This window comes from Pipra filicauda, unplaced genomic scaffold, assembly GCF_003945595.2.
Source record: "Pipra filicauda isolate LSUMZ 115617 unplaced genomic scaffold, ASM394559v2 scaffold170_size1570365_pilon, whole genome shotgun sequence".
NCBI classification, from domain to species: domain Eukaryota; kingdom Metazoa; phylum Chordata; class Aves; order Passeriformes; family Pipridae; genus Pipra; species Pipra filicauda.
Genome location: NW_024104218.1, coordinates 1465936 through 1488822, shown reverse-complemented (window position 1 = coordinate 1488822; position 22887 = coordinate 1465936). Strand labels below are relative to the sequence as shown.

At 46.6% G+C, this 22887-nt stretch overlaps 1 long non-coding RNA gene across 1 annotated transcript; it reads left to right on the top strand.

The window, feature by feature from the left end:
• The first annotated feature begins 20580 nt into the window (after positions 1-20580).
• Positions 20581-22411, top strand: LOC120322939. Its single transcript, XR_005562931.1, has 2 exons — positions 20581-20804; positions 21998-22411. It is a non-coding gene; the product is annotated as an uncharacterized LOC120322939 (long non-coding RNA).
• The last annotated feature ends 476 nt before the right edge of the window (positions 22412-22887 follow it).

The following is a 22887-nucleotide window of genomic DNA, read 5'->3' as shown; positions in this document are numbered from 1 at the left end:
TGGTGCATTGTATTTCTTCCCCCTTCACTTTTACAGACCACTGCAGGGAGAAGCTCTTTTGACTAAAAAATTGTCCTTCCATTAACAGTTCATGAAAAGTGCATTTGCTTGAAGAAGTCAGTGAGGAAGAAAGAGGAGAGGAGACCAAGGGGAACCTGCCTCCAGCTTTGCCCTGGCAATACCATGGTGGTGGGAACCATTATCCTCGTGCTGTTCCTGGACACCAGTGTCCACAGCTGGGCTGGCAGGGAGCCCCTCTCCAGTGCTGCTGGTCCAAGAGGCTCAGCAGCAGCATCCAAGAAAGGCTGGGAGCTGTGGGAAGCACGTGAGCTGCCCCAGCTCCCCCCACTCCTGCTGATCTGACAGCTCCAAGGGTGCTCCTTGGCTTTAGGAGCTCGGCATGGATGGATGGACACAGGGTGTGTGGGCGGGTGGATGGATGGCTCAGAGCACTCAGTGACTGCCCTGCCAATACCTTTGATCAAACCTGATGCAGTTAAAAGTCTCTGGAGCAGGTCAGAAATCACCTGCAGTGCCTTGGCCAGTTAGAGCCCAGTGTTAGCAGCCTCTCCCATCCTCATCTCCAGGCCCATTTCCAGCAATCCATACAGGTCCCCATCAGTCCTGGCCACAGCCAGCTCCCTCCCAGCCAGCCAGCCAAGGCCATTAGTGTGATTACTGGAGGTCATGAAGTTCAAACCAAAATGTCAATTTTCATTTGGAAGAATGGTCCCATTTTAGGAGCAAAGGGATTTTTTTTTCTCCCTCAAAGAGACCCCGACTGTGAAATCATTGCTCCCCAAAGACTTGCAAATTCCTGGCCAGCAAAAGGTGCCAATAGCTGCTGGAACCAATAAAAAGATTAACAAGGGTCACTAGTGCTTTCCTCTTCCCCTGCACTCAAAGGCTCTGGGGCCTATTTGGAAGATATTAACCATTGCCTTTACCTTCTGCACGTTCATCACCGGGTTTGGGGGCTTTATGGATTTATTGACAAGGACATTGCCATTAATCTTACCCCCAGAATGCCAGCCTGGGAGTCACTCAGGTTACATCACCCCTGCAGACAGGAGTGTTTGGCCAGAGAAGTTTTAAAAGGAAGATTGAAATGAGACAAAGTAGGTGGTGGGTGAAGCCAAGCCCTGCTCCACAGGGCCCAGGGACAGGGAGGGTGTCCTCCAGCAGCCTCTGCCAGTGTGTGACAGCAGAGACCTGACCTTGGGGAGGCAGCTGGGCCCTGCTCATTGATTCAGTGGGGTCAGGATGACCCCCCCTGTGCTCCAGGGTTAATGATCCACATCTGGGGGCGATCTGGGGGAGTGGAGAGACAGCGAGAAGGTGGGGGTTGACCCCACTAGGAGCTTGCCGGGCAGGGGTGGGACTGTGAGGTCACTGGAAATTTTGGATGTCTCCTTTCTGGAGAAACCCAAATCAGCTCCCAAAGGCCTTGGTCCCATCAGGCTGCTGGGAACACTGGCTGGGCTGGTGGCATTGTGGGGTGGCACAGCAGGGCTGAGTGGGCTCCTGCCCACCTAGGAGGTGTCACGCTTTTAAAGGGATTTTTTTCTTCTATGTCATTGTGTTAAATAATTAAGTCTGCTCCATCTTTACCTACTGACAATGTGGCACTTAATTAAGTGGTTTAATTAGAAGCTGGCAGCTTTAATTAAGTTTAGGACTGTGGAGGTGATTGGGAGCCTCCAGCCGAGTTGCAGAGCCTTTCCCTGGGGGAGCGACATGGTCTGTTGGAGAGGGAGAAACCTTTGCTCCCTTGTCACTGTCCTTAGTCATGCCAGGGAGGGAACCACCATCCCACTGCATCCCCCAACCATCTCCCAGCCCGTGAGGAGCTGGGTGGTTTGGGCACCCTTTGCTCAGATATTTAGGAGACTCCCTGGGACCATGGAGCAGGATGGAGCTGTGAAGGATATGGCCAGAGGATGGGTGGGCTCAGAAGGAGGGGGGTGCTGAGAGCTGCAGGTTCTGCCCACTGTGCTTAAACTTGCTGAAAAGCTGGGATGGGAGGCTGTGAGCAGGACAGGTATCACAGGGTGAAGGCTGCAGCGGGCTCAGGAGCAGCATCTGCAATTCTACACCATGCACGGGGCTGTCTAAAAGATGTATTGCTTTTTAATAATGTAAATATGTAAATATTACCGAGGTGCCATTAATCCTCATTGCCTCAACATGATACCACTCTTAAGAACAAATGTAATAAGATATTATTAATATGCAAAGTAATAGTACATTAACCTGACTAACACTAACAATAAATTGCAGAGCTTAGCACAAAGTGAGAGGTTGTTTAGGGAGCAGCCTGAACCCCGCTTGCCTTGGGCCACCTCCAGCAGCACCCTGGGCTCTGCACTCCAGAGGAATCCTGGTTTTCCCTGGAGGATCCACTGCCTGGGGAACTCAGGCAACTGGGAAGGAGCAAGGAGGCTCAGGGAGAGGAGGTGGGTAGGAGCAGGCAGGGCTGGGCAGACCCTGCTCCTTGTTAGAGCCCTGACCACTGAGGGTCCTTTTCCAAAGCCTCACATGCTTTCCCAAGGGATTTCTTAACCCTTTTTCATGGCAGATTTGTTTTAAATCCTAAGTGTGTGTTAGGAAGGAGAGTCTTGTTGGTCCCAGAAGCACAGGAGTGAACCCAGGCTTTGTGCCAGATTTTTTGGCTGGACTTGCAAAGAGGTGGCCAAGCCTCCATCTCCACAGTGGTTGGAATTTCCCCCCAGGAAGCAATGCCTCTATTCACAGCCCCCAAATCCAGCTCTGTTAAAAGCTTCCAGCCCCCCAGGTCCAGTGCAGCCCCACTCTGATTGATGCCTTTGCTGGTGTAATTCCCTCTTGGAATACAGGCACATACAGGGATTACAAACTGGATTGAGTGTCCCAATGTCCATTTACCAGGCTGTGAGTACAGGTTGCTGTCACTTCTCCTTGGCCTCTGGCAGGGCAGCCCCAAGCTTTTGAGTGGGAACAGAGGGAGGACACACAGCAGCCCAAAAGGAGCAGGGAAGGCCATAAAGTCTGAATTTAGGGCTTGAAAAGGGAATTATTCTGTGCAAATGGCTGCTCCAGTTCAAATCAGCCCTGCCTTGTAAATCCTGCTCATCCCTCTCACGAGGGAAACCCGGTGAAACAGCCAATATTTCAGCAGCACAGACTCCTGGAGACCTTCACCTCTCAGTGTCCTCTGAGCCCCACACCCGGGCAGGGGCCTGGAGAGCAATTCAGGCACGGACACAGCCACGGTTTATGCAAAAATTAACCTGTTGCCCTTACTTGGGTCGAAGTAATTCTGCTTAATTTGGTAATCTGGGCCCTTTATCATTAATGAGTCCTTAGGGGGTGGGGGTCAGAGCATCTCTTTTTTGGCTGAAGAGAGCAGCAGAGATTATTGTTAATATTCAGGGTGTTCAATAGAGCAGAAAGACCTTTTGCTATTGACAGCACTGCTGGTTTTCACCTCATTGGTGAATGGAAATTGCCAAATTAATCTCTCATTAGATCTGAAATTAATCTTCAATTTACTGATTAATGAACCTCAGAACCACAGATTTACCTGGGTAGAGTATATTGAGAAATTGTACACAGTAGCTGTCTGCAAAAAATCAAGATAGTATCCAAGCAAAGGAGTAAAACATGGCTGTGCTCAGTTCCTCTCTGTGGAAGAATGAAGTGGCACACAGGAAAATCACCAGGCAGAAGGCTGATTATTTTTTTCCCCCAGAGAATTAATGAACCATGGAACTCACTGCTGGAGGATCTATGCAAGTGTCCCTGGGAAGGAGCTAAAAGAAGACTATGCAAATTTATGCATTATATGTCTGTCTCCTGCTTTTGACCCAGGAGGTCTCTGGTCAGCAGGTTGCTGAAGGCTGAAGTATCAATTAAACCACTCCAAGCTCACATGGACAAGGCTTTAGGCCAACCAGAAGAGCTCCAACTTATTTTCCTGAGATGTTTCTGTCTCTGTCTCTCACCAACGCCCTCCCTGCACGCTCTGCCAGAGCCCCCAGTGCTCCACTTTCTCCTCTTCCTCAGCCAACTGGAGCAGCCGGCTGGAGTTCACTGGGAACAACCGCGCTTCCCTTTCCAGAAGGTGAACCTTCCCGTTCCTCCCAGGGTTTCTTTTATGCATCATCATTTCAGGAGGCCCTATTGTACTGGAAATCTGTTTGCCACATGTTAGCTGGAGCTCATCTGCTCAGATCCTTGGTTAAATATTCATGGGGAGGTAGCTATTAAACGAGGGGCGAGAACTCGGGTTACACAGCAGAGATGAGAAGGGTGTGCTGGCACAGGAGAGCGACTCCATATCAGGTTAAAAACCCTTGTGGAAGTGACTTACCCCACATAGGGCCTGGGCATGGAGAGGCAGGAAAAAAATCCCAATCACATTGTGCTGCTGAAATGCATTAATTACCTCAACGTCACCAGTAAAGTGGCGTATTGGGCAAACTGGAGCCCTAAAGCACATCTCTGTCAGCAGGCAAAAGTCCTGTGTGAGGTTGTGGCTGTTAAAGAAGCAAGAGGGAACTTCCAAACAGGTTGAGCTTTTAATGGGAGAAGAAAAGTGAAGTGTCTTTGCATGGCATGTGGCCATGCCCACATGCACAGGGCAAGGAGATGGGTTGGACAGGGAATAGCATCAGACCTGCTGTTCCAGTCCAAAACAGCAACTCAAGTGCTGCTGCAGTGGAGAGGTGATGCTTGAGCAGCACTGGCTGGGGACAGGACAGTGCCCTGTGCCTTTGGAGGAGGGACTGGGGACAGGAAAGTGCCCTGTGACTTTTGGAGGAGGAGGCTGGGGATAGACCACCCAGCCAGCTCCTCTCCACCAGCCAGTAACTCCCACAGCCTGGGGACAGGAACAATAAGGGCAAAAGGACAAGAGAGCAGAAGTCAGTCTGGGGTGTCAGGTAACCTGTTACCTGAGCTCTGCCTAAAGGTAACTTCCTCATGAATAGCCCACAAGTGCCCATCCGAACAGGGCTGGTGAATTATGCAGCGTGCTGAGCAGATGGCATCGCTGCTGTAACCTGAGCAGCCACACTACACAAAACACAAAGCCCAGCAATTAACCTTTTGGAAGGTTTCCTCTTGTCTCGGGGATTAAACCTCCTTCAACCCCCCTGCGCTCCACTCCTGTCCAAGAGAAAGGAGTAATCCCCCAAATAAATAAGGGAAATAGGCTTTGATACCTCCAGCAGCCCCGTGAGATCGTCACACGGGCTCCCAGCCCTCCACCCGAATACCAGCAGGTCTGAGGAGAGTGCAGGAGGAGCCAGTGCCTGTGGCACTTCCCCTTCCCAGCTCTGGAAGAGTCCCACCCGGGTGGGCTAAGGAAGGGAAGACATGGATCCTGTTCCCTTTCACGCCACTTTGGTGACCACACATTGCAGAGGGGAAGGGAAATAAATGTGGACAATGATGTTCCTTTTAGAGGCAAAAAATATTTGCCACATGCAAGGCATTCACCTTGGTGTGTGACAAAAGCCAATATTTTAACTACGATACTTGATCCTCTTTGTAATTAAACTGATTAATTCACAACAATGGAGTCTATATTGCCTAATACTTTTAATTAACAAAGTGTTGTACATATACTGGCAGAGCATTACTGGCATGCTTCCTAGGCAATACACTTAATTCTGTAATAAATTATTAGGACAAACGACTAAGATACATTGCTCCCTGGAAGAGACTGTCAAGAGAGAAGGACTTTGGATTCTTGGTCACTGGTTGGACCATCATGGAGCAGAAGAGTTGCCAGATCCTTTCCTTATTTTCTGTGGTGGACAGTGCCTGTCCCTGCTGGGGACACTGGTGCCTCTGCCCATGGCAATTCTGCTCCAGACCTCAGAGAAAACCAAGATACTTTCTCCATTGCTTTCCAGGGATCCTGCCTAGAGAAAAACCAGGATGATGGTTCTTTATCTCAGCACAAAAGGCAAGTGTCCCTAAAAGATGGATAGTTTGCACTGCTTGACCTGGAGGCTTTGCTTGTTTTCCAGCTGGATCCTCATCTGACCAATTCACACGTGGGGATTTTGCCTGCGCTGGTTTTTAAGATCTGAACTGTTGCTGCCAAACAGGGTGTTCTTCATTCAGGATCTGCTTCAAAATAGCAATGTAAGGTACGAAAACAAGCCCATAAAATCAGTGCACCAAGGTCAGAGAAGGATGAAAGTTAGTTTTACAGTTAGCACAAAGTTTAATGTGATAAAGTCACTGGACTCCTTAGGGTGTGTGAGGAAGTGCAGTGACACAGAGCTACAGCACCTCCAGAGAGATCTGACTGCAGAGCCAGTCCTGCTCCTGCCGGTCCCAGTGGACAGTGACTCAAGCTTGGGGTCATCAGTCAATGTAGGGAGACGCCAGGAAAGAAAAGAGTGGGGCTACCAAGGGAAGAAAGCACCAAAATGGAACCGACCAGCAGGCCTTGGCCCTTGGCACATGCTGGACTTAGGGCAGAGGGATCCATCACTGTCAGCCCCCTCTAAAAGGTCAGTTTAGAGCCTCTTTGGTTTCCTCAGGGTGGGCATGTTTGAGCATCTGCCATGTCTCTCACCCAGCCCGTGCCGCGCACGTGTCCTGCTGCCGGGTGTGAGGCTGGAGGTGACGGATGCTTTTATGAACGGTCATTAGGTCTGAGAAGGAAACTGTGTCTTGTAAAGTAAGGATATGAAGGTTAATGGAAGGATTCCGTGTTTTCCCAGGTTTCTTACAAATCAGTTAAGAGACAAATACCCTGGGGCCACATGCAAAGCGAAATTCATTCCTGCAACTTTTATTGGATCACAGTTGAAGAACCTTCACGGTCAGGGGTCACCTGTGTTACTTTAAGACACAATCACTGGGGTCAAGCTAATTAGCACCAGGGATCACATCACAGGCTTTTCCCTTTCCTCTTTGTTTCAGAGTCCTCTCTGACCTCTGGTCAGAGCCTCCCAGTCACCACTCGCCTCCACTTGTCTGCCTGACAGACCCTGGCTCGGCTCAGAAACCTCCGCTGAAGAAACCTCCAGGTTCCTCCCTCTTTCCATTCAATTTGGAACCAGACAGGAGACAATCCATGGCAAACACGATTGTGTCCCTCTCTCCACATGGTGCAAGCCATTTGCTGAAGAGACATACAACCATTACCAGTTATGGGTAAGAGCCCCACAGCAACCACAGCTGAAGGGTTTTTAGCAACTGTGTGGAAAGCCTGGATTCCTTGCCTGTGTTTGCCCTGGGATGGCCCTGCAGAGCCTGTGGTCCTGCTACACAGAGAGGTTGTTTGCACACTGGCCTAGGGCTGAGCATGTTTCCCTCCTGTCCCTGGGCAATGTGGGCCAGCACCACTTCTCTGACTGGCAGATCTGAGCCCATTCTGCTTGGTCAGCACATCACAAAGATGAGTTTCATGCAAAAGCTGAGCCCAGCCCCAGTCTCATAAATTTGTTATGCATTACTTCCAATTAATGTAAATTATTACAGTGACTAAATAATGGCTCTGCCATCAGATAAGGGAATAATCATAATTGAGCCTGAAACGTCCCAAGGTCCAACAGAATTAACCCTTTCCCCTGACTCCACTGGACCTGATGTGAGAGGTGGGTACCAGCCCAACTCCTTTGGCTGCAGGAGCTGAGCCTGCCTGATCCAATGCTCTTATCACCATCCATGAAGGTCTGGGCAACACCAGAACTATCATAGTAACTCCAGCTGCCCCCATCTGTCATTCCAGTCACCCTGCTCCAGTGCCTCAACGGGAAAAACTTGGAGAGCAAAGCAAGCTCCCAAGCTGCTACAGCTGAACTCAACAGCAAGGTCAGAAGAGTGACCAGATATTTGTTACACCAGGGAAGGATGTGGATGGAGCAGTGGAAGAAGAGAAATGCACAGTGTTGGGGTACCTGCCCAGAGAGGCCAGGATTTCACCTGACCGAGGAGGGCCACGCTCAGGAGCACAGGGACACGTCCTGTATTTCCCACTCTCCAAGGCGCAGAACCAATCCAAGCCAGCCGCCTTCCCCCAGGGAATCTGTCTCCCTTCAGTGTGCAAAACATGCCCTGTCCCTGTGGACATGGAGCTCAGGGCAGGCAGAGAGCATTGCCTGGCAAAGGCCAACAGGGAAAACACAGTCCTGTCTCTGAGGCAGATTTAATGTGGGCTTGTGGGGGCCCGTGGTCAGAGTGCCCCAGGCAGGGAGCTTGTGCTCATCAGAAATGCCTCCAAGTGTCTGTGCTGCTGACACCTGGAGGGACCCTGGTGTGTTTTCAAGGCAGAAGTGATCATCAATGTTTGCAATAATTCCTGGGCTCAGATTAAATGGAATAAAGGCACGAGTTCAGAGCAATAAATAAATAGCCCTCTCCCTGCCTCAACGTGCTTCTCACGGATTCGTTCGCAAGCTTTCCCGCATCGTCCTCCTTGCCTTGCTTATACCCAGCTCCTCGTGGTACCTGTTTTACCTTGGCAGAGCAGCCCACAAATCATAGTGACACACCAATCAAGAGATCTGGAAATTTTTACACCACTCTGCCTCTTGAAAGATGAGTCACCTTCTGCACCACGTTCCTGGGCATCCAGATAAATCTGTCACAAACTTCTCCTTCCCTCAAGGTACAAAATCCTCTGCCTTTTTCAGTAGAGCTGTATTTCCTCTTTTTTAAGCTCCTCTTTCTTGCCCCAACACACATTCAACCCCTCAGCCATCTCAGTACATTTCTCCCTTTGTTCCTGTTTCACTGACAACTTCATCCTAATAGTCTCCTCAAAGGAATGATGAATGCATAAGCTGCATATTGATCACTGCAGTGATTGATTACTGGATCTCTTTGACAGATGAGCCTACTAAGGTAGTTGCCAATATGGAGGTATGGATGGCAGGGCCCCCTTGTACAACAGTCTAATGGTATCTGACCTGATAGGGCAGAAAGGCAACTCCCTCATTTCAGCAGGAAAAAAGGCCTCTTTATACTCTTTATAAAATAATTCATAGGAAACTTAAAACACTCAGACACAGAGAGATTGCAAATGGGGAAATATGATGGATTATGGGTTGAAAGGAGCCGACTTCTGGAAGCTAAATTGATCCCCAGGAAAATGTTTTTGTCTGCTGTGAAAAATGGGCAATATCTCAGCAGCTCTGGAGGGCTATAATCTGGAAAATAATTTGCTTTTGATTTCCTTTAGTTTCATGCATCTCTTTTTTTTTTTTTTAAGTTGGTTCCTTGCAGGCTTTGTTGCTCAGCTGGGAGAATCAGTGCTGGAACAGGCAAGGGATTAGCAGTGCTGACAAATACGGGCTGATCCTTACTTACGGTTATAAAGCCCTCACCCCACCCAGTGTCACTTATTCCACGGGAGATGTTACATCCCCTGCAAGAAATGCTCTGCCTACCAAAAAAAGCAAAGCCAAGCATGAAAGAACTCAGAGAATCTCTACCCATGATCCTGCAGAGCACTGCAACCAACTGATGCAAATGGGGGACACACACACACTCCTTTTCTAAATGTTTCTGGGTTGCCTGTGTACCCCACTAACAATTAGGAATATAATGCAAAAGGCTTGCTCTGTCCCCTCACCCCATGAAAAAACCTCTGCATATGATACTGGAAAATGGGAATCCCATTTTTGGGAGAACTGCAGCTCCCATGAGCATTCCCAAGAGAATTCCACGAGCAAGGAGAGGTGCTGGGTTTGTATCTCACCCCCTCTCCAAGCAGTTCCACTGCAGGGCTTCCACTCCTTCCTAGCAGTGCAGGGCAAAACAAGGAGCAAATTCACTTTTCCAACACCTCAACTCAACCCACTTAGTGATTTACCCCATCCTGGTGCACTGTCCTCGGTGAGGCAGCTCCAGCACCACCCCTGTTTGTGGACAGGGAATCACAGAATCAGGATTCTGATCAGGAAATGAGGCTTGGAAAAATAACCAGTAACCTCAGATCTCAAGACCTTGAGTGGGGTTGACCCTGGGCTCCCAAAGCCAGTGGAAATCAGAGCTGGGGGCAAAACTCAGTTTATTTACTGCTTCTGTCCCTCACCAGGGTGTTCTGCCTGCCTAGTTTAGGGTCTGGTAAGAGAGAGAACATTGGGTTGGGCAGTAAAACACATTTAGAAGCTTCCCTTCTGAAGAGGAGCTTCTCTTGCTCCTATTTTTTATTCAGCTTCCCGCTTCTACTGCTAATAACGAGAAATGTTTTGGCAACAACTAGAAGAGTTTTCCCCGAGTTCAAAGTGCTAAGAATAAAATTTATAGGAATAGTTACAGCCCCTCAGTGCCTGGAAATTCCTTGGCAGTCGGCTTTTGCTCCAGAGAAATATTGAATCAATGGTGTGCTAACAGCTCAGGAGCCTATTACAATAACACGCATACCTTGAGTCCAGACAATCAATAACTCAGCAGGATGCAGCGACCAGAAAACAACAACAAATTAGTTACATTTCCATAGACTATACATTTGGTGAGTAATAATCTGTAAGTGGAAATGAACCCAGCCTGGAGAGACCACTGAGCCAAATGGAGATCTTTTATTCATGGCTTCAAGTATTCACAGAGCAGGATGTTTTGAGGAGGGCTTCAACCTCCTAAATATACATGTGCATGTTTGACTTTACATGTATTCCTGCCGAGCCCAGTCACTTTGTTGCTAGCAGGACTTCTGTTTGTAAAGGTTTTCCAGTATAAGCCAGGATAAAGGCCCAGTAGGGAGAGACTATCAGGTTTAAATTTAATATATCTTATCATTTGCACATTCCTACTTTGAGGTATGGCCAAAGATGCCCTTTGCCTATCTGTAAATACAGTCCAGAGGTCAAATCTTTCTCAGTTTACATATTACTGCTGCTGTCTTATATCCTTCAAAGTCAGCCAGGATTGACCTCTGGCTGTATAAAGCACTTGGAGCACGACAGCTCTCGAAGGGCAGAACCACAAATCACCAGGTCTAAGTACCACAAACAGTTTTGAGGCTATTTCCATGGTTTCTATAAAGGCACCTGTTTTCTTGGAGAGGTCTAAGTTTATTTTTCTCCCTCTAGAACAGAGCATTTTAATTTCTTTGTGGTCATAGATATCTACCAGAAGTTGATCAGCTCTTTATTTGTGGAGCTTCTGTTAGGTAAAGCTAAATGATAAAGCAAACTGTGCAAAAGCACATGTCAGTCCACACCCCCCCACCATGGATTCTTTCAGGCCACAGTCGTGGGTGTCCTGCCCCTCACAGACCTGGATCTTGCATTTTGCACAGCACAGAAGGGAAGGGGACACAAATGATGATCTAAATTACACTTGGCAAAATTCAAAGCAGCTCAACTTATTCACCCAAGTGTAAAATTAAATCAGAAAGTAGCCACAGAGCATTAGAACATGAAATGTTTCTCACGCTCTCCTGGTGGGCAATTTCTGAGGAGCCAGATTTCACAAGCTGGGAGCTGATTTTATCTGGTCAGGTATTAAAGTCTCCTATTCTTGACAGATTTTAAGGAGCCTGTTTCTGAATACCAGGTTTTATTTAGCAGTAATTCTTTCTTTAGAGCAAACTTGAGCTCAGTCTACTCAGATCTCTGTATCTCAGAGCCTCTTAGGGTATTCCTATAAAACAACATAACTTATACCTGCAATATCCAGGTATTTATGCTCCCTAAAAATCGATATAATTCCTGGAATCCTCCTAAGATTGTACCTCTCAGTAGAACCAGCCCTTGCAGCTTCACTAAGACAGAATATTTGGTTTATTCACTATCTGATCAGAAAGGAAAGGAAAGGCTGCCCTTGCCTGCAGGTCCCAGAGGGCTTTTCCCAGCCTGCAGTAGAAGGTGGCTGGCTGGGAATTGGTGAATGGGATTCCCCAGGAGGCATTTGCACGGTTGGGGGCTGTGAAGAGAGCCCCGAGTCTCTCTGCCCTGCAGGACCTGTGGTTCTGCTGGTAGGAAGAGCTTTAGCAAGCAGGTCCAATAAAACACTCTGTACAGAATTAATTAGGAATTTTGCTACTTAGTTAGGAAATGACTTTGCATCTGAATGTTGCTGTGGCTGCTCCAATTTGCATTGCCAGCTGAAACACAAATACCAGAGAGGATGTGTTACACGGATATATCAGTTTATTGCTTTTAGTCGAGTCTAAATGCCTACTGCAAGGCAGCAGAAAAGAGAAAGGACATCTGCATTAGAAGTGGATTTTCCAACAGGAGAGACCCTTCTTAGCTGATGATATTAAAGATGAAAGCTTTTAATTGAATAGTTCTGACTAGACCTAGTGAGTGGCTGCACCTACAAATGAGTTCTCCCAACCAGAGAACTGGGCAAGTATATACTTGTATTCACATGTATTTATTTTTATTTCATGTTTGTTACGTAATTATTCTTAATTTATAAGAAACACGAATTTTCAAAAGAAATAAGAATCCTTACGATAACCCAAAACTTCTGGGGATTCCACACCCTGCACCACAATCAGATCCAAGCTGAGAACAGGCAGGAAAGATAATCTTGAATGGAGATATAAAGATAAGTCGGTGCCTATCAGAAGAACGTACATTAAGCTGCTCTGAGAACATATGTACCCGTGGGGGTGTTGGGGAGGGCCCAAAATTGTGAATTCCATTTCGGAGAGGCATTTTCATATGTATGTGGGGAAGCTTTCAGCAGTGTCAGGGAGTGATCTATGCCTACTGCCGACAGCAGCATCGGCACAGCCCAGGCGCAGGCACTGCACTGAACTTCCACACTCCTGCACGTGGAACTATTTTTCATGGAACTGATGAATTCTGCAGCGGCGTTCAGAGCAGTAGGACACATTATTGCCGCAATATATGACTATCAGTAACACCTACAAGCCTTTAATATTCTGCAGCTGAACTGTGGAAACAGAAGAAAGTCGCCTGTAAATGCCTAATTCACAGGGTAAGTGGGCTGTCTGTCAAAATAATGCTCGGATGTGAAACTTCAAGTAGGAAGCTTAAAAATCAGGAAAATGCAAGGAGCCTCTTGATGAATGGTAAAAGCAGTTTGGAGAAGGAGGAAACGACCAGAATACTTTTCTGCTTTCATCCTCATCACAGAGTTTCAATTAGCTCTGTCTGTACAGGTGTCTAATAATGGAATTTCTGCAGTCTTGGTGCCTCTGGTATCTGGAGAGTAAATAGAGTTGTTTCAACCGACAGGGCTTTGTGAGCAGAATATGGCAAAATGGATTCTGCCCTTCATTTTCCCACTGTAGGAAATGTTTCCTGCTAATTTCTCTCTCACAGTTCATTTGTTTCGATAGGAATGCTGGTTCAGTGGGCTGTGCTCCAGGACTCACAGCTGCACTCCCTGTTTCTCAGCGGATAGAGCTGGTCTCTGTCAGAGCACCCAGTCACTCACAGGTACAGGTTTTCAAATCTACCCCTCGGAGAGAGCACGCAAATTAGTTGGGGGCAGAAGAATCCAGACTTTGAGCAGGAACGGACTGAACAAAAGGGTTGCAACACACAAAAAAATATTAAAAAATGAGCATTTTGTGTTATTTAAAGGGATTGTCTCCTCCTGCCTTGCTGCTCCTGCTGTGGGATCAGGGTGATTCGTAGCCTGTGAGTTCAGACTTCACCTGTCTTTCCCTACCTGCTTGTGCTGCCCCTACACCGCGCAAACAATGAGCAGGAGCTGGGGGAGCAGCAGCACAAAGCAAGGGCTGAAGGGAGCTCCCCTCTCCTGAATCGAGATCCAGCAGGACACGTCCTAGTTGGCATTCCCGGCATTTGAACTGCCTGATAGCTCTTTGCATGAAACATTGTCCAAGGGTTTGGCAGGAAGTTGTGCTTAACGACAGACTCTCATAGGAGGCACTTGATTATATTAGACAGATAATTATTGATCCAGCTATAGTTTATCCTTGCTGCCTAATTTCAATAAACAGCAGCTTGGGGGAATTAGCAAGGGATTCTGTTCCCCCTCCCCCTGCTTCTTCAGGATTTGTCAGAAACAAGATGATTTATGTGTATTCCAGTAAGATTCTCGTTTGTTGGCAGGCTGCAGGGATTGTTTGGGGTTGGAAGTACTCAGCTTTTATATTTAAATGCTTCCATGAGAGTATTCATGGGTCTCACTGCCTTGCATTGTAATATCTGAATAATAACTGTGACTTATGCAAACCAGTTTTCAGCTGTTCATCGGGATCAATTTTTCATTTTAAGCAACTCCCTGCCATCCCAGGGCAAAAAAAAAATCTGATAGGCAAGAGAAGCAAGATCCAGGGAAGGCAGTAATACTCTTCCCTTTTTAAATAATGCACAACTCATTTCTGGAGCAGCTTCAAACATGTTGCTTTTTATTAAGCTCAGATAATATTCTGAAGATGCTCCCCCCTCCTTTCAGGTGAGGCTTTTGGAACAGCAAAGGTCTGTCTGGTGAGCACAGATCAAGGCCTGGCTGGGAAAACATCCTCAAAGCACAGGCAGGATGGACAAATAGCTTCAGTTCCTTCAGGGAACACCTCAGTGTCTTTTCTCTTTTTTTTTTTTTTCATAAAAATCTCCCCCTTGGGAAGTGAAAGAAAATTCTTACTACTCTACTGGTAAATAAGTTTTAAAAAAACCATCCTGGATTTTATTCCTGCTTCCCACCTCGTTTAGGAACCCCAGTTGCTGGAAGACTGTTAGGGATTTAGTTCTCTCTTACTAGTACCATTTGGAAGCCTCCTGGATAATAAACACTTCATTAAGCACCAGACTGATGAGTTACGACACGATTTACAGAGGAGAGCCCGGGAATGATCTGCTCACTTCCAGGCCTGGGCTCCCCAGTGGGAACCACATCACTGCTTGAGGTTTTCTCAAGGCCAGTTAGATTGATGCTCTGGTATTTCACCTTATGACCACTAGTCCTAGTAGCCAAAAACCTTTCCTTAGCTACCAGATACAAAGGTCATGTAGAAAATGGCTTGCATGTGCATCCCTGAAAAATCCCTGAATTGGCAATATCCATGGACTCACGGACAGGAGGAGCCTGGACTTCTTGCAGGCATCAGCAAGGAGTCCTTTTGTCCAGGAAAATACAAGATGAACAGATTCTACACAAGGCACACGGTATTTCACAGTGTCACTTGATTATTTACTCTACTCTCAAGAAAGGTTTCAGGATGACCTTTAAAAACTGAAAGCTAAAAAAAAAGAAAACCCGAAAAAACCTCAAAAAACTCAAACCAACCCTTTTTCTGTCTTAATTCCAAGGGCTCCCTACTCCTGAGTCACAGCTTCTCTTAGAGATTGTAAATTTTGCCTAGAAAAAGGTGAGAGAAGGACAGTTTGTAGCTGGGAATCCCCAAATAAGCTGTAAAGCTGGGCTGGAGCAGCCTGCCCATTTCCTTTAACCTCCCACAAAAGGAATTAAGCCCTTTTCCAGAAGTTTTTGCAGTGCTTGGGCAAGAGAACAACCTTTCAGCAGGCACCTGGCCTGGTTTCAAAGGCTTCAGTGGGGACCATCACCACAGCCCATGGGAAGTGAGCCCGGCAGTGAATCACCAGCACAGCACTGCCCGAGAAAATTTAACAGGTTCAGTGAAAAATTACTGGAGCGAGACAGTTTTCACAAAATATCGAGGCTCTTTTAGAAAGGATCCTCTGTTATTTTTCCCTCTCTTGCAGCACAAGGTTCCAGGATCTCCTTTGCTGAATATTTAGTGAACAGCATCTGCAGCATCTTAATTACAGTAGCTGTTCTCATCTTAATCTCTTGCTTCAGAATAAGGTTAAGTGTAATCTGTCCTAGATTCTTATACAGATGGTTCGTTTCTTAAATACTTGAGAAGAGTTTAGTCGATCTTTAATTCCTTAATCTGGGAACCAAGTCCAACCAACCTGATTCTGAGTGATATTTTAGCAGATTTTACAAGAAAAATGTAACACACCCCCCCACCCCAGCAGGGGTTGATTCCTTTTTGATATTATTTTTTTGTTCTAATGAAAGTTGCTGGAAGAGAGAAGATCCACATGGACTCTCCCTTCCTCCCAGTAACCCAAATAACTACACAGCATTATGGATAAAGAGCATCCGAGTGGCAGGAGAAGCTTGCAAGTACCTTTTTCTTTAGTTGAAATACAGCGGTTTCTAAAGAGTTCAATAATATATTCAGTAGATATTTTTTCCATCTACAGCCAGATTGCTGGCATTGCCAAAAACTGCAAATCCTGATTCAACAGAGATTTCCTTTCTGCAAGAAAACTGCACCTTCCCCATTATGATTCTGGCAAGGAGCGAGCTAAGACACATAATGGCAGTTTTCTATTTGGTTCATATTGAAACACAGCTGTGAAAATTGTTGATATAAAACTTTAAACAAGAATTTTGGGTTTTAATTATTTATCCGAGTCTTGAACCAAACTTCTTGACCTTCACGCAGCCATAAAGGAAGAAAAAAAAAAAAAAAGGTAGATTTTTCATTTGGACTAAAGGAGTAAAAACCTCAAGGGTTCTTACTACACTTTTTCTTGTCTGGTTCAATTTCCCTTTACGAGTTGAGTTGCTCTTTTATTCTCAGTATTGCACCAGGGGAACCCAGTTGATATGAAAGCACAGCTACTCTGCCATCCCCAAAAAGCAGCCAGAGGAAGTTTTTTTTCAGCCTCAGCTGTGAAATAAAACATCACAACCCCAAAATCCTGCAGCAGGGTCAGGCCAGGACCCCTCATCTCCATGTGCAGCACACAGTCATTCTTTTCCAGAGGAAATAACTGTTCACCTCTTTAAGCTAATAATCACTTCACCATTTTAATTCCCCAGCTCTTGGCTTGTGCTTATGATTTCAAGCTTTGCATTCAGTAAGACCCTAAAGAAAGCTCAAGAAATGAACTCCCCAAGAGTCACTTCTCTTGGTGAACTCTCCCAGAACTGGCTCTGCCCATGTTGACCTTTGGCAAACCTCCAGGGAAGGCATTCTGGCACCCTTTCCAGCAATTCTGGGATCTCCAGGTAAGGATAATTGAGATGTTTTATTTCCCTGCAAAGTTAGCGTGGGGTGTTTTTTTTCTGAGAATTTTAAAAAATAGCCGTGATGATCATAGAATCATGGAACTACTAAGGTTGGAAAAGATCTCTAAGGTCATCAAGTCCAAACATGCCTGAAGAGAGCCTACAAGGAATATGGAGAGGGACTTTTTACAAGAGCATGTGGTGACAGGACAAGGGGAAATGGCTTCAAGCTGAAAAAGGGTAGTTTTAGATGAGATATTGGAAGAAATCCTCCCTGTGAGAGTGGGGAGGCCCTGGCACAGGTTGCCCAGAGAAGCTGTGGCTGCCCCATCCCTGGAAGTGTCCAAGGCCAGGTTGGACTGGGCTTGGAGCAATCTGGGATAGTGGAAGGTGTCCCTTCCCATGGCAGGGGGTGGAACTGGATAATCTTTAATATCCCTTCCAACCCAAACCATTCCATGATTCCATGATCAATCCAGCCCCACAACGTTCACCACTAACCCGTGTCCCCAAGTGCTACATTCACATTTTTCCAACTCTTCCAGGGATGCTGACTCAAGTACTTCCCAGGGCACACTGTTCCAATACTTTACAACCCTTCCCGTGAAGAAATTTTTCCTGATATTCAAGAGACACAACCTGTCACTTGTTTCCTGGGAGGAAGAGACTTTGTTGCCTCACTTTATGATTCCCCAGACTGGAGCCAAACAGGGGCTCCTGAGGAGCGGGATACCCATGCCCACTCTCACCATGCCCTCGAACCCTCACATATTAACTCATTGATCCGAATTAACAATAATCTTTATTTATCTCCTCAATAAATCAGCGGTTCCTCAGGCTGCAGTCTCCCGGCCGGACACCTCCGGAGCCGGGTCTCCCTGCTCAGCCTCTTTGTCACAGCCCCTTCCCCCTGCACACACGCAACTTCCCCAACTTCCTTAATGTGCCTCTTGGCAAGTAGCAATTTTTCTCCGGGATTATAAATTTCCGCGGTTGCCCTGATCCGGCAGCTGCCGGGCTACCAGCGCGCCGCGATTGCTCCCCGGTGACATGGAGCAGATCGATTTCTCGCCTCGCAGAGCGCAGGCGGATTAACACAGTGATAAATGGCCGGGGATTGATTTGCACTTAATTGACAATTTGGTGAACCTGCTCTAAAAACCTCGAGGTTTGGCCCCGGGTAATGGAGCGGGATCGATCCGTGAGGGGAGCGCGGGGCTGGCGCCGACAGGGGGCGCCAGAGCCTGAGGGACCGTTAAGGCGGGAACTCTGAGGGGCCGAGGGGAAGGGGGGGGGGCGGCCCCTCAGGGCTGAGGGAAAAGGGGAGGATGCGCCATTTTCCTCCACACGCAGCTCTCTGTGTTTTATTCCAGCCTCCAAACCCCCCATTTCCACCCCACATCCACCTGTCCCTGCTCTCCTGTGCTGCCCTGTCCCCTCCGCTCCCCATTTTGCGTCCTGCCTTCATTGACTTCCTCCTGAGGGGACATGGAGGGGCAGCACTAGTGGTCAATGACAGGAGCTGAGGCAATGGCCTGAAGTTGTGTCAGGGGAGGGCTAGGTTGGATCTCAGGAAAAGGTTCTTCCCCCAGAGGGTGGCTGGGCACTGAACTCTCCCCGGGACAGAGATCACAGCACCAAGGCTGCCAGAGCTCAAGGAGCGTTTGGACAACACTCTCAGGGACACAGTGGAATGGTTGGATTGTCCTGTGCAGGGTTAAGAGTTGGACTGGATGATGCTTGTGAGTCCCTTCCAACTCAGGATATTCTGTCATTCATTACTGCTGGATAATCTGGCACCACCAGACTTAGCAGTGGAGTTCATAGAATCATAAAAATCACAGAATAGTTTGGGTTGGAAAAGACCTTAAAGATCGTCTTGTTCCAACCCCTGCCATGGGCAGGGACACCTTCCACTATCCCAGGTTGCTCCAAGCCCCGTCCAACCTGGCCTTGGGCACTTCCAGGGATGGGGCAGCCACAGCTTCTCTGGGCAACCTGTGCTAGGGCCTCACCACCTTAACAGAGAACAACTCCTTCCTAAAATCCAATCTAAACCTACTCTCATTATGAAGTTATTCCCTCTTGTCCTGTCACTAAATACCCTTGTAAATAGTCCCTCTCCATCCTTCTTGTAGGCTCCCTTCAGGTCACAATTAGGTCACCCCAAGCTGACTCTTCTCCAGGCTGAACAATCCCAATTTTCTGTCTTTCCTTGCCCAGCTGCTAAGGGAGTGGTTCCAAACTCATTACCTCTGGCTTACCTGTGGCATTATGTTAATCTTAAATGTAACATAAACTCCCCCCAGGATCAGTCACCTGTGAGTACAGGGCTTTATGGACAAAGCAGGAATTGGATTTCTGGCAGGAGTGAAAGTAAAGGCCAAGAAGGAAGTTAATTAACAAAAACTGTAACCTTCATTTACCTTTTCTGTCATCTTTTGTTCTTTTCTGCTGTTGTGCCAAATCCCAGAGCTTTTACCCAACAGCCCCACGGCACAGTCTGCTTTAAGAGATGATAAAAGCTCTGTGCAATTCACGGCAGTGGAGCAACATTATCCTCCAGTATTTATCTATTATTTATCACAAAGTACTTTTAGAGTTGACACAAGAAGCAGTACGGAGTCAACCTGTTGAACAGCTTCATTCAACCCCATCTTGTGTGTATGAGGGTTCTGAAGGGCTGTGTAACTGTGTGGCTACACCCCCACGGTGAGCACGACCCAGTCACCCCCTGAACATAAAGGCTGGTTGGACTGAAAGTTTTTCCAACAGCTTTTTAATTCCAACTAACCTGACCTTCAGCTCCAACAACAGCATCCAGAACCGCCTCTGGATTTCAGTCTCTAGGATAGAATTGCTGAATCTAGTAAATAAATTGTGAACAAAGCTAAATCCTTCATGTTGAAGAATAACTTTAGGCTTCACACCTTCTCTTCCTGCTCACCCCAGTGCCTTCTCCCCCTTGGGAAGTTGGCATAAACTCTGTAATGAGTTTCAGCTTCTGAAACAAATGCAGGACCCCAGAATTGACGAGTCAATAGTCTGATGGAGCGGAGCAGATCCTGTGTTCCCATAACCACCTGTGCCCACGTGTGGGACCTCTCTCCCTGCAATTGCAGAGCTTCTCCAAGTAATGGAAGCTCTGAAAATGGTTACAGGGGCTGCAGCACATATTCCCTTTGCAATGGGCACAACACTGCAAGGCAGCCCTTCCTCGAGGGCAACCGGACCTTGCTTTGTTTTTCCACACTGCAGGACTCGTCTCCAGCTCTGCTTCAAGCAAGGATGACCTGTGCTGCCAAAAAATTCAATCCACCTTCCCAATAAGGCAGCCTCCTACATGATTTTGTTACACTGGTTATATAATGGAATGGAGATAAAGAGGCAATTAATTACGTGGGATAAAGAAAAGTTCTTTTTGGTGGCACCTCTGCACTGGTTACAGCAAAGGGAAAATAGCAGGTTACAAGCCAAGTCAGAATGCACTGTCAACATGTTTCAATGGAAATGAAAAGACAGATTTGCCAGTTAATTAAGAACTGTATCAAAAGGTAGCTAAAATTACATGGAAATTAAAATTTCTTTGGCCCCAGAATGACCTCCATCCCTGCCTGCAGCTCCCTTTGTGTGTTCCTTGCCTGGGAAAACAGGAATGTGGCTGAGAGTGCCAGTGAGCAAAATAACTGCATTAGCTTATAATGCCACCAACTGTTACACGTCCTTAGCACAGGGAGGGTTTAAATAATTGTATGTTCAATAATTTTATTTCCTTGTGCAGGAATCAGGAGGTTATATAAAACCTGATACTGCTAGAATGAAATAACATCTTCTGACAGTTCCAGCATGGTAAGTTGGTAAGTGCTGAGCATTCAGGTTTTAATTATTGGACACACATAAATCATTTATTACACATTGATTTGTTTTTTAAGAATGTTTTGGTAGTGTGAAAATAGCTGGTAATTAACCTGTGATTAGATAGATTTACCCCCCTTAGCAAAGCGGGGGAACCTCTGAAGGCTTATGTTTATCAACCATTTCACTTTTAATTTTTGAATCAAGTCAAAAGCTCATATGGCCTCGCTGGAGATACGGGGATGTTCATTTGGAAAATTAAAAAGATAGTCAGAATTCTCACTGTCTGGAAGAACCAAGAGTAAAGATTTCAAATTCATAAGAATTAGAATTGTGCCTGTATCCAAAGGAGCAGCTAAATGGATATCAGGGGTTCATTAGTTGTTCAGAAAAGCAATATTGGTAGAAATAGCCAAATCCTGGGAACAGCAGGAGCTGTTGGTTTGATAGTTTTGCACCATATACCTCAACATCAAATTCTAAACTCTCCCCTGATCCTGAACCCAGCAGCTGCTGATCCCCAACACTGCTGTGGAAAATGCAATTTATCAGCTCTGTGAGATCAGGGAGAGGAGTAAAGACATAGTAAGCATAAACAGTTCCCTTATTCATCCAAAAATTCAATTTTTTTTCCATTAGATGGTTACTTCTGGTACCTGTTTCAGCTACAGTTTTCCCTGTGGTAAAGTTCAGTGTTTGGTTGTTCTGGATGGGAATATTTGGGGGGAAATTTCAGCAGAGTGACATCAGTGCCTCTTGTGAGTTCACTTTCTGAAGCTGGAGGTGGCAACCTCTAAATTTGTGCATTCAAATCACCCTGGAACAATTATTATTTCCACCTCCATAGCATCGTTCAGCCAAGGGTTTCAAATCTCCTACCATCCACAGATGAATTAAACTTCCACCTGACAGGTACAGAAATATTGTTATCCACCATTTTAGGAAAGGGAGGTTTTTGAGGAAACAGAACCCGCACTTTGCAGCTCCTCTGCTTCATTCCAAGATCTTCCTTCTGGGAAGCAGGTTCAAAATTAAGAGTTTTGGGTAAAATCCCAGGCTCACTGAGGACAAGGGCCAGGCTTCTGCTGGCTCCTGTGGGTCCCAAAGGCTTGAAAGCTTTTCAGCTGATAAGTTGTTATATTTGTTGCACTTTCACAATGAAACTCTCAATAAAGAGACGTTCATTTCATTTCAGAAAACAAACAAGGAGGAACGGAAATGAGCTACTTTGTAATCAGCCAAGTCAGAGCAGCAGACGAGCCCGGCTGGCTTGGGTTTCTCTCTGGGATGCCATTCAATGCCACTTTTATTTCTGAGCACGATGGTGCAGCCAAGGCTGGAAATGGAGGGATTTGAAAAACAACAGGAAGAAATTCCATATGCCCTACCTGTCCTGTGAAATGTTACAGGAGCCCCGTGGATAACTGCTGCAGGGCTGCACTGATCACAGTCTGGGGCTGAACCAGGGGACAGAGGGTTAAGCCCGAGTTATTTTGAACAATACATTTCACTTTATTTTCCCGTTTTCCTACTTTGCAGACTTACATTCTGAGGCTTTACTACTTAATCCCCACTGTAGTAATAAAAATTTTTAATCCTGTGTTTAAAATATGAGATTTACTTGTCAAAATCTGGATATACAGCAGGAATTATAATCGCTGTTCAGCAAAAGCAATTCCCCCCAAGTTCAGGCTGTGCTTGGGACAGTCTGTCAGGTGCTTTGTGTCGGCACTGGAGGAATGTTCAGACTACAGAGGTCAGAGCAGCTTTCCCTGGGCACTGGGGACACGAGAAGTTAACATACATTTCATAGGTACCAGCTCAGGTTTCCCATTTTTCTCCGATTTTGTGTTTTAATCCACCCATTCTTGCTCTGGTGATAACACAAAGGTTGGCTCCCTCAGCAAGTACTACCTGGCAATTCATGGACAAAACCTTCGACCAGAACCAAAATGCAGGGCGGGTTTGCAATGGCAGCATCTCACAGCCACCGTTGGGCAGAGCTCAGCTTTGCACAAGACTTGAGTCAGGGAATTTTAGGAGTGAATGTAGCAGGAGAGCCCTGAAAGCCTTGGCAGGGATCAC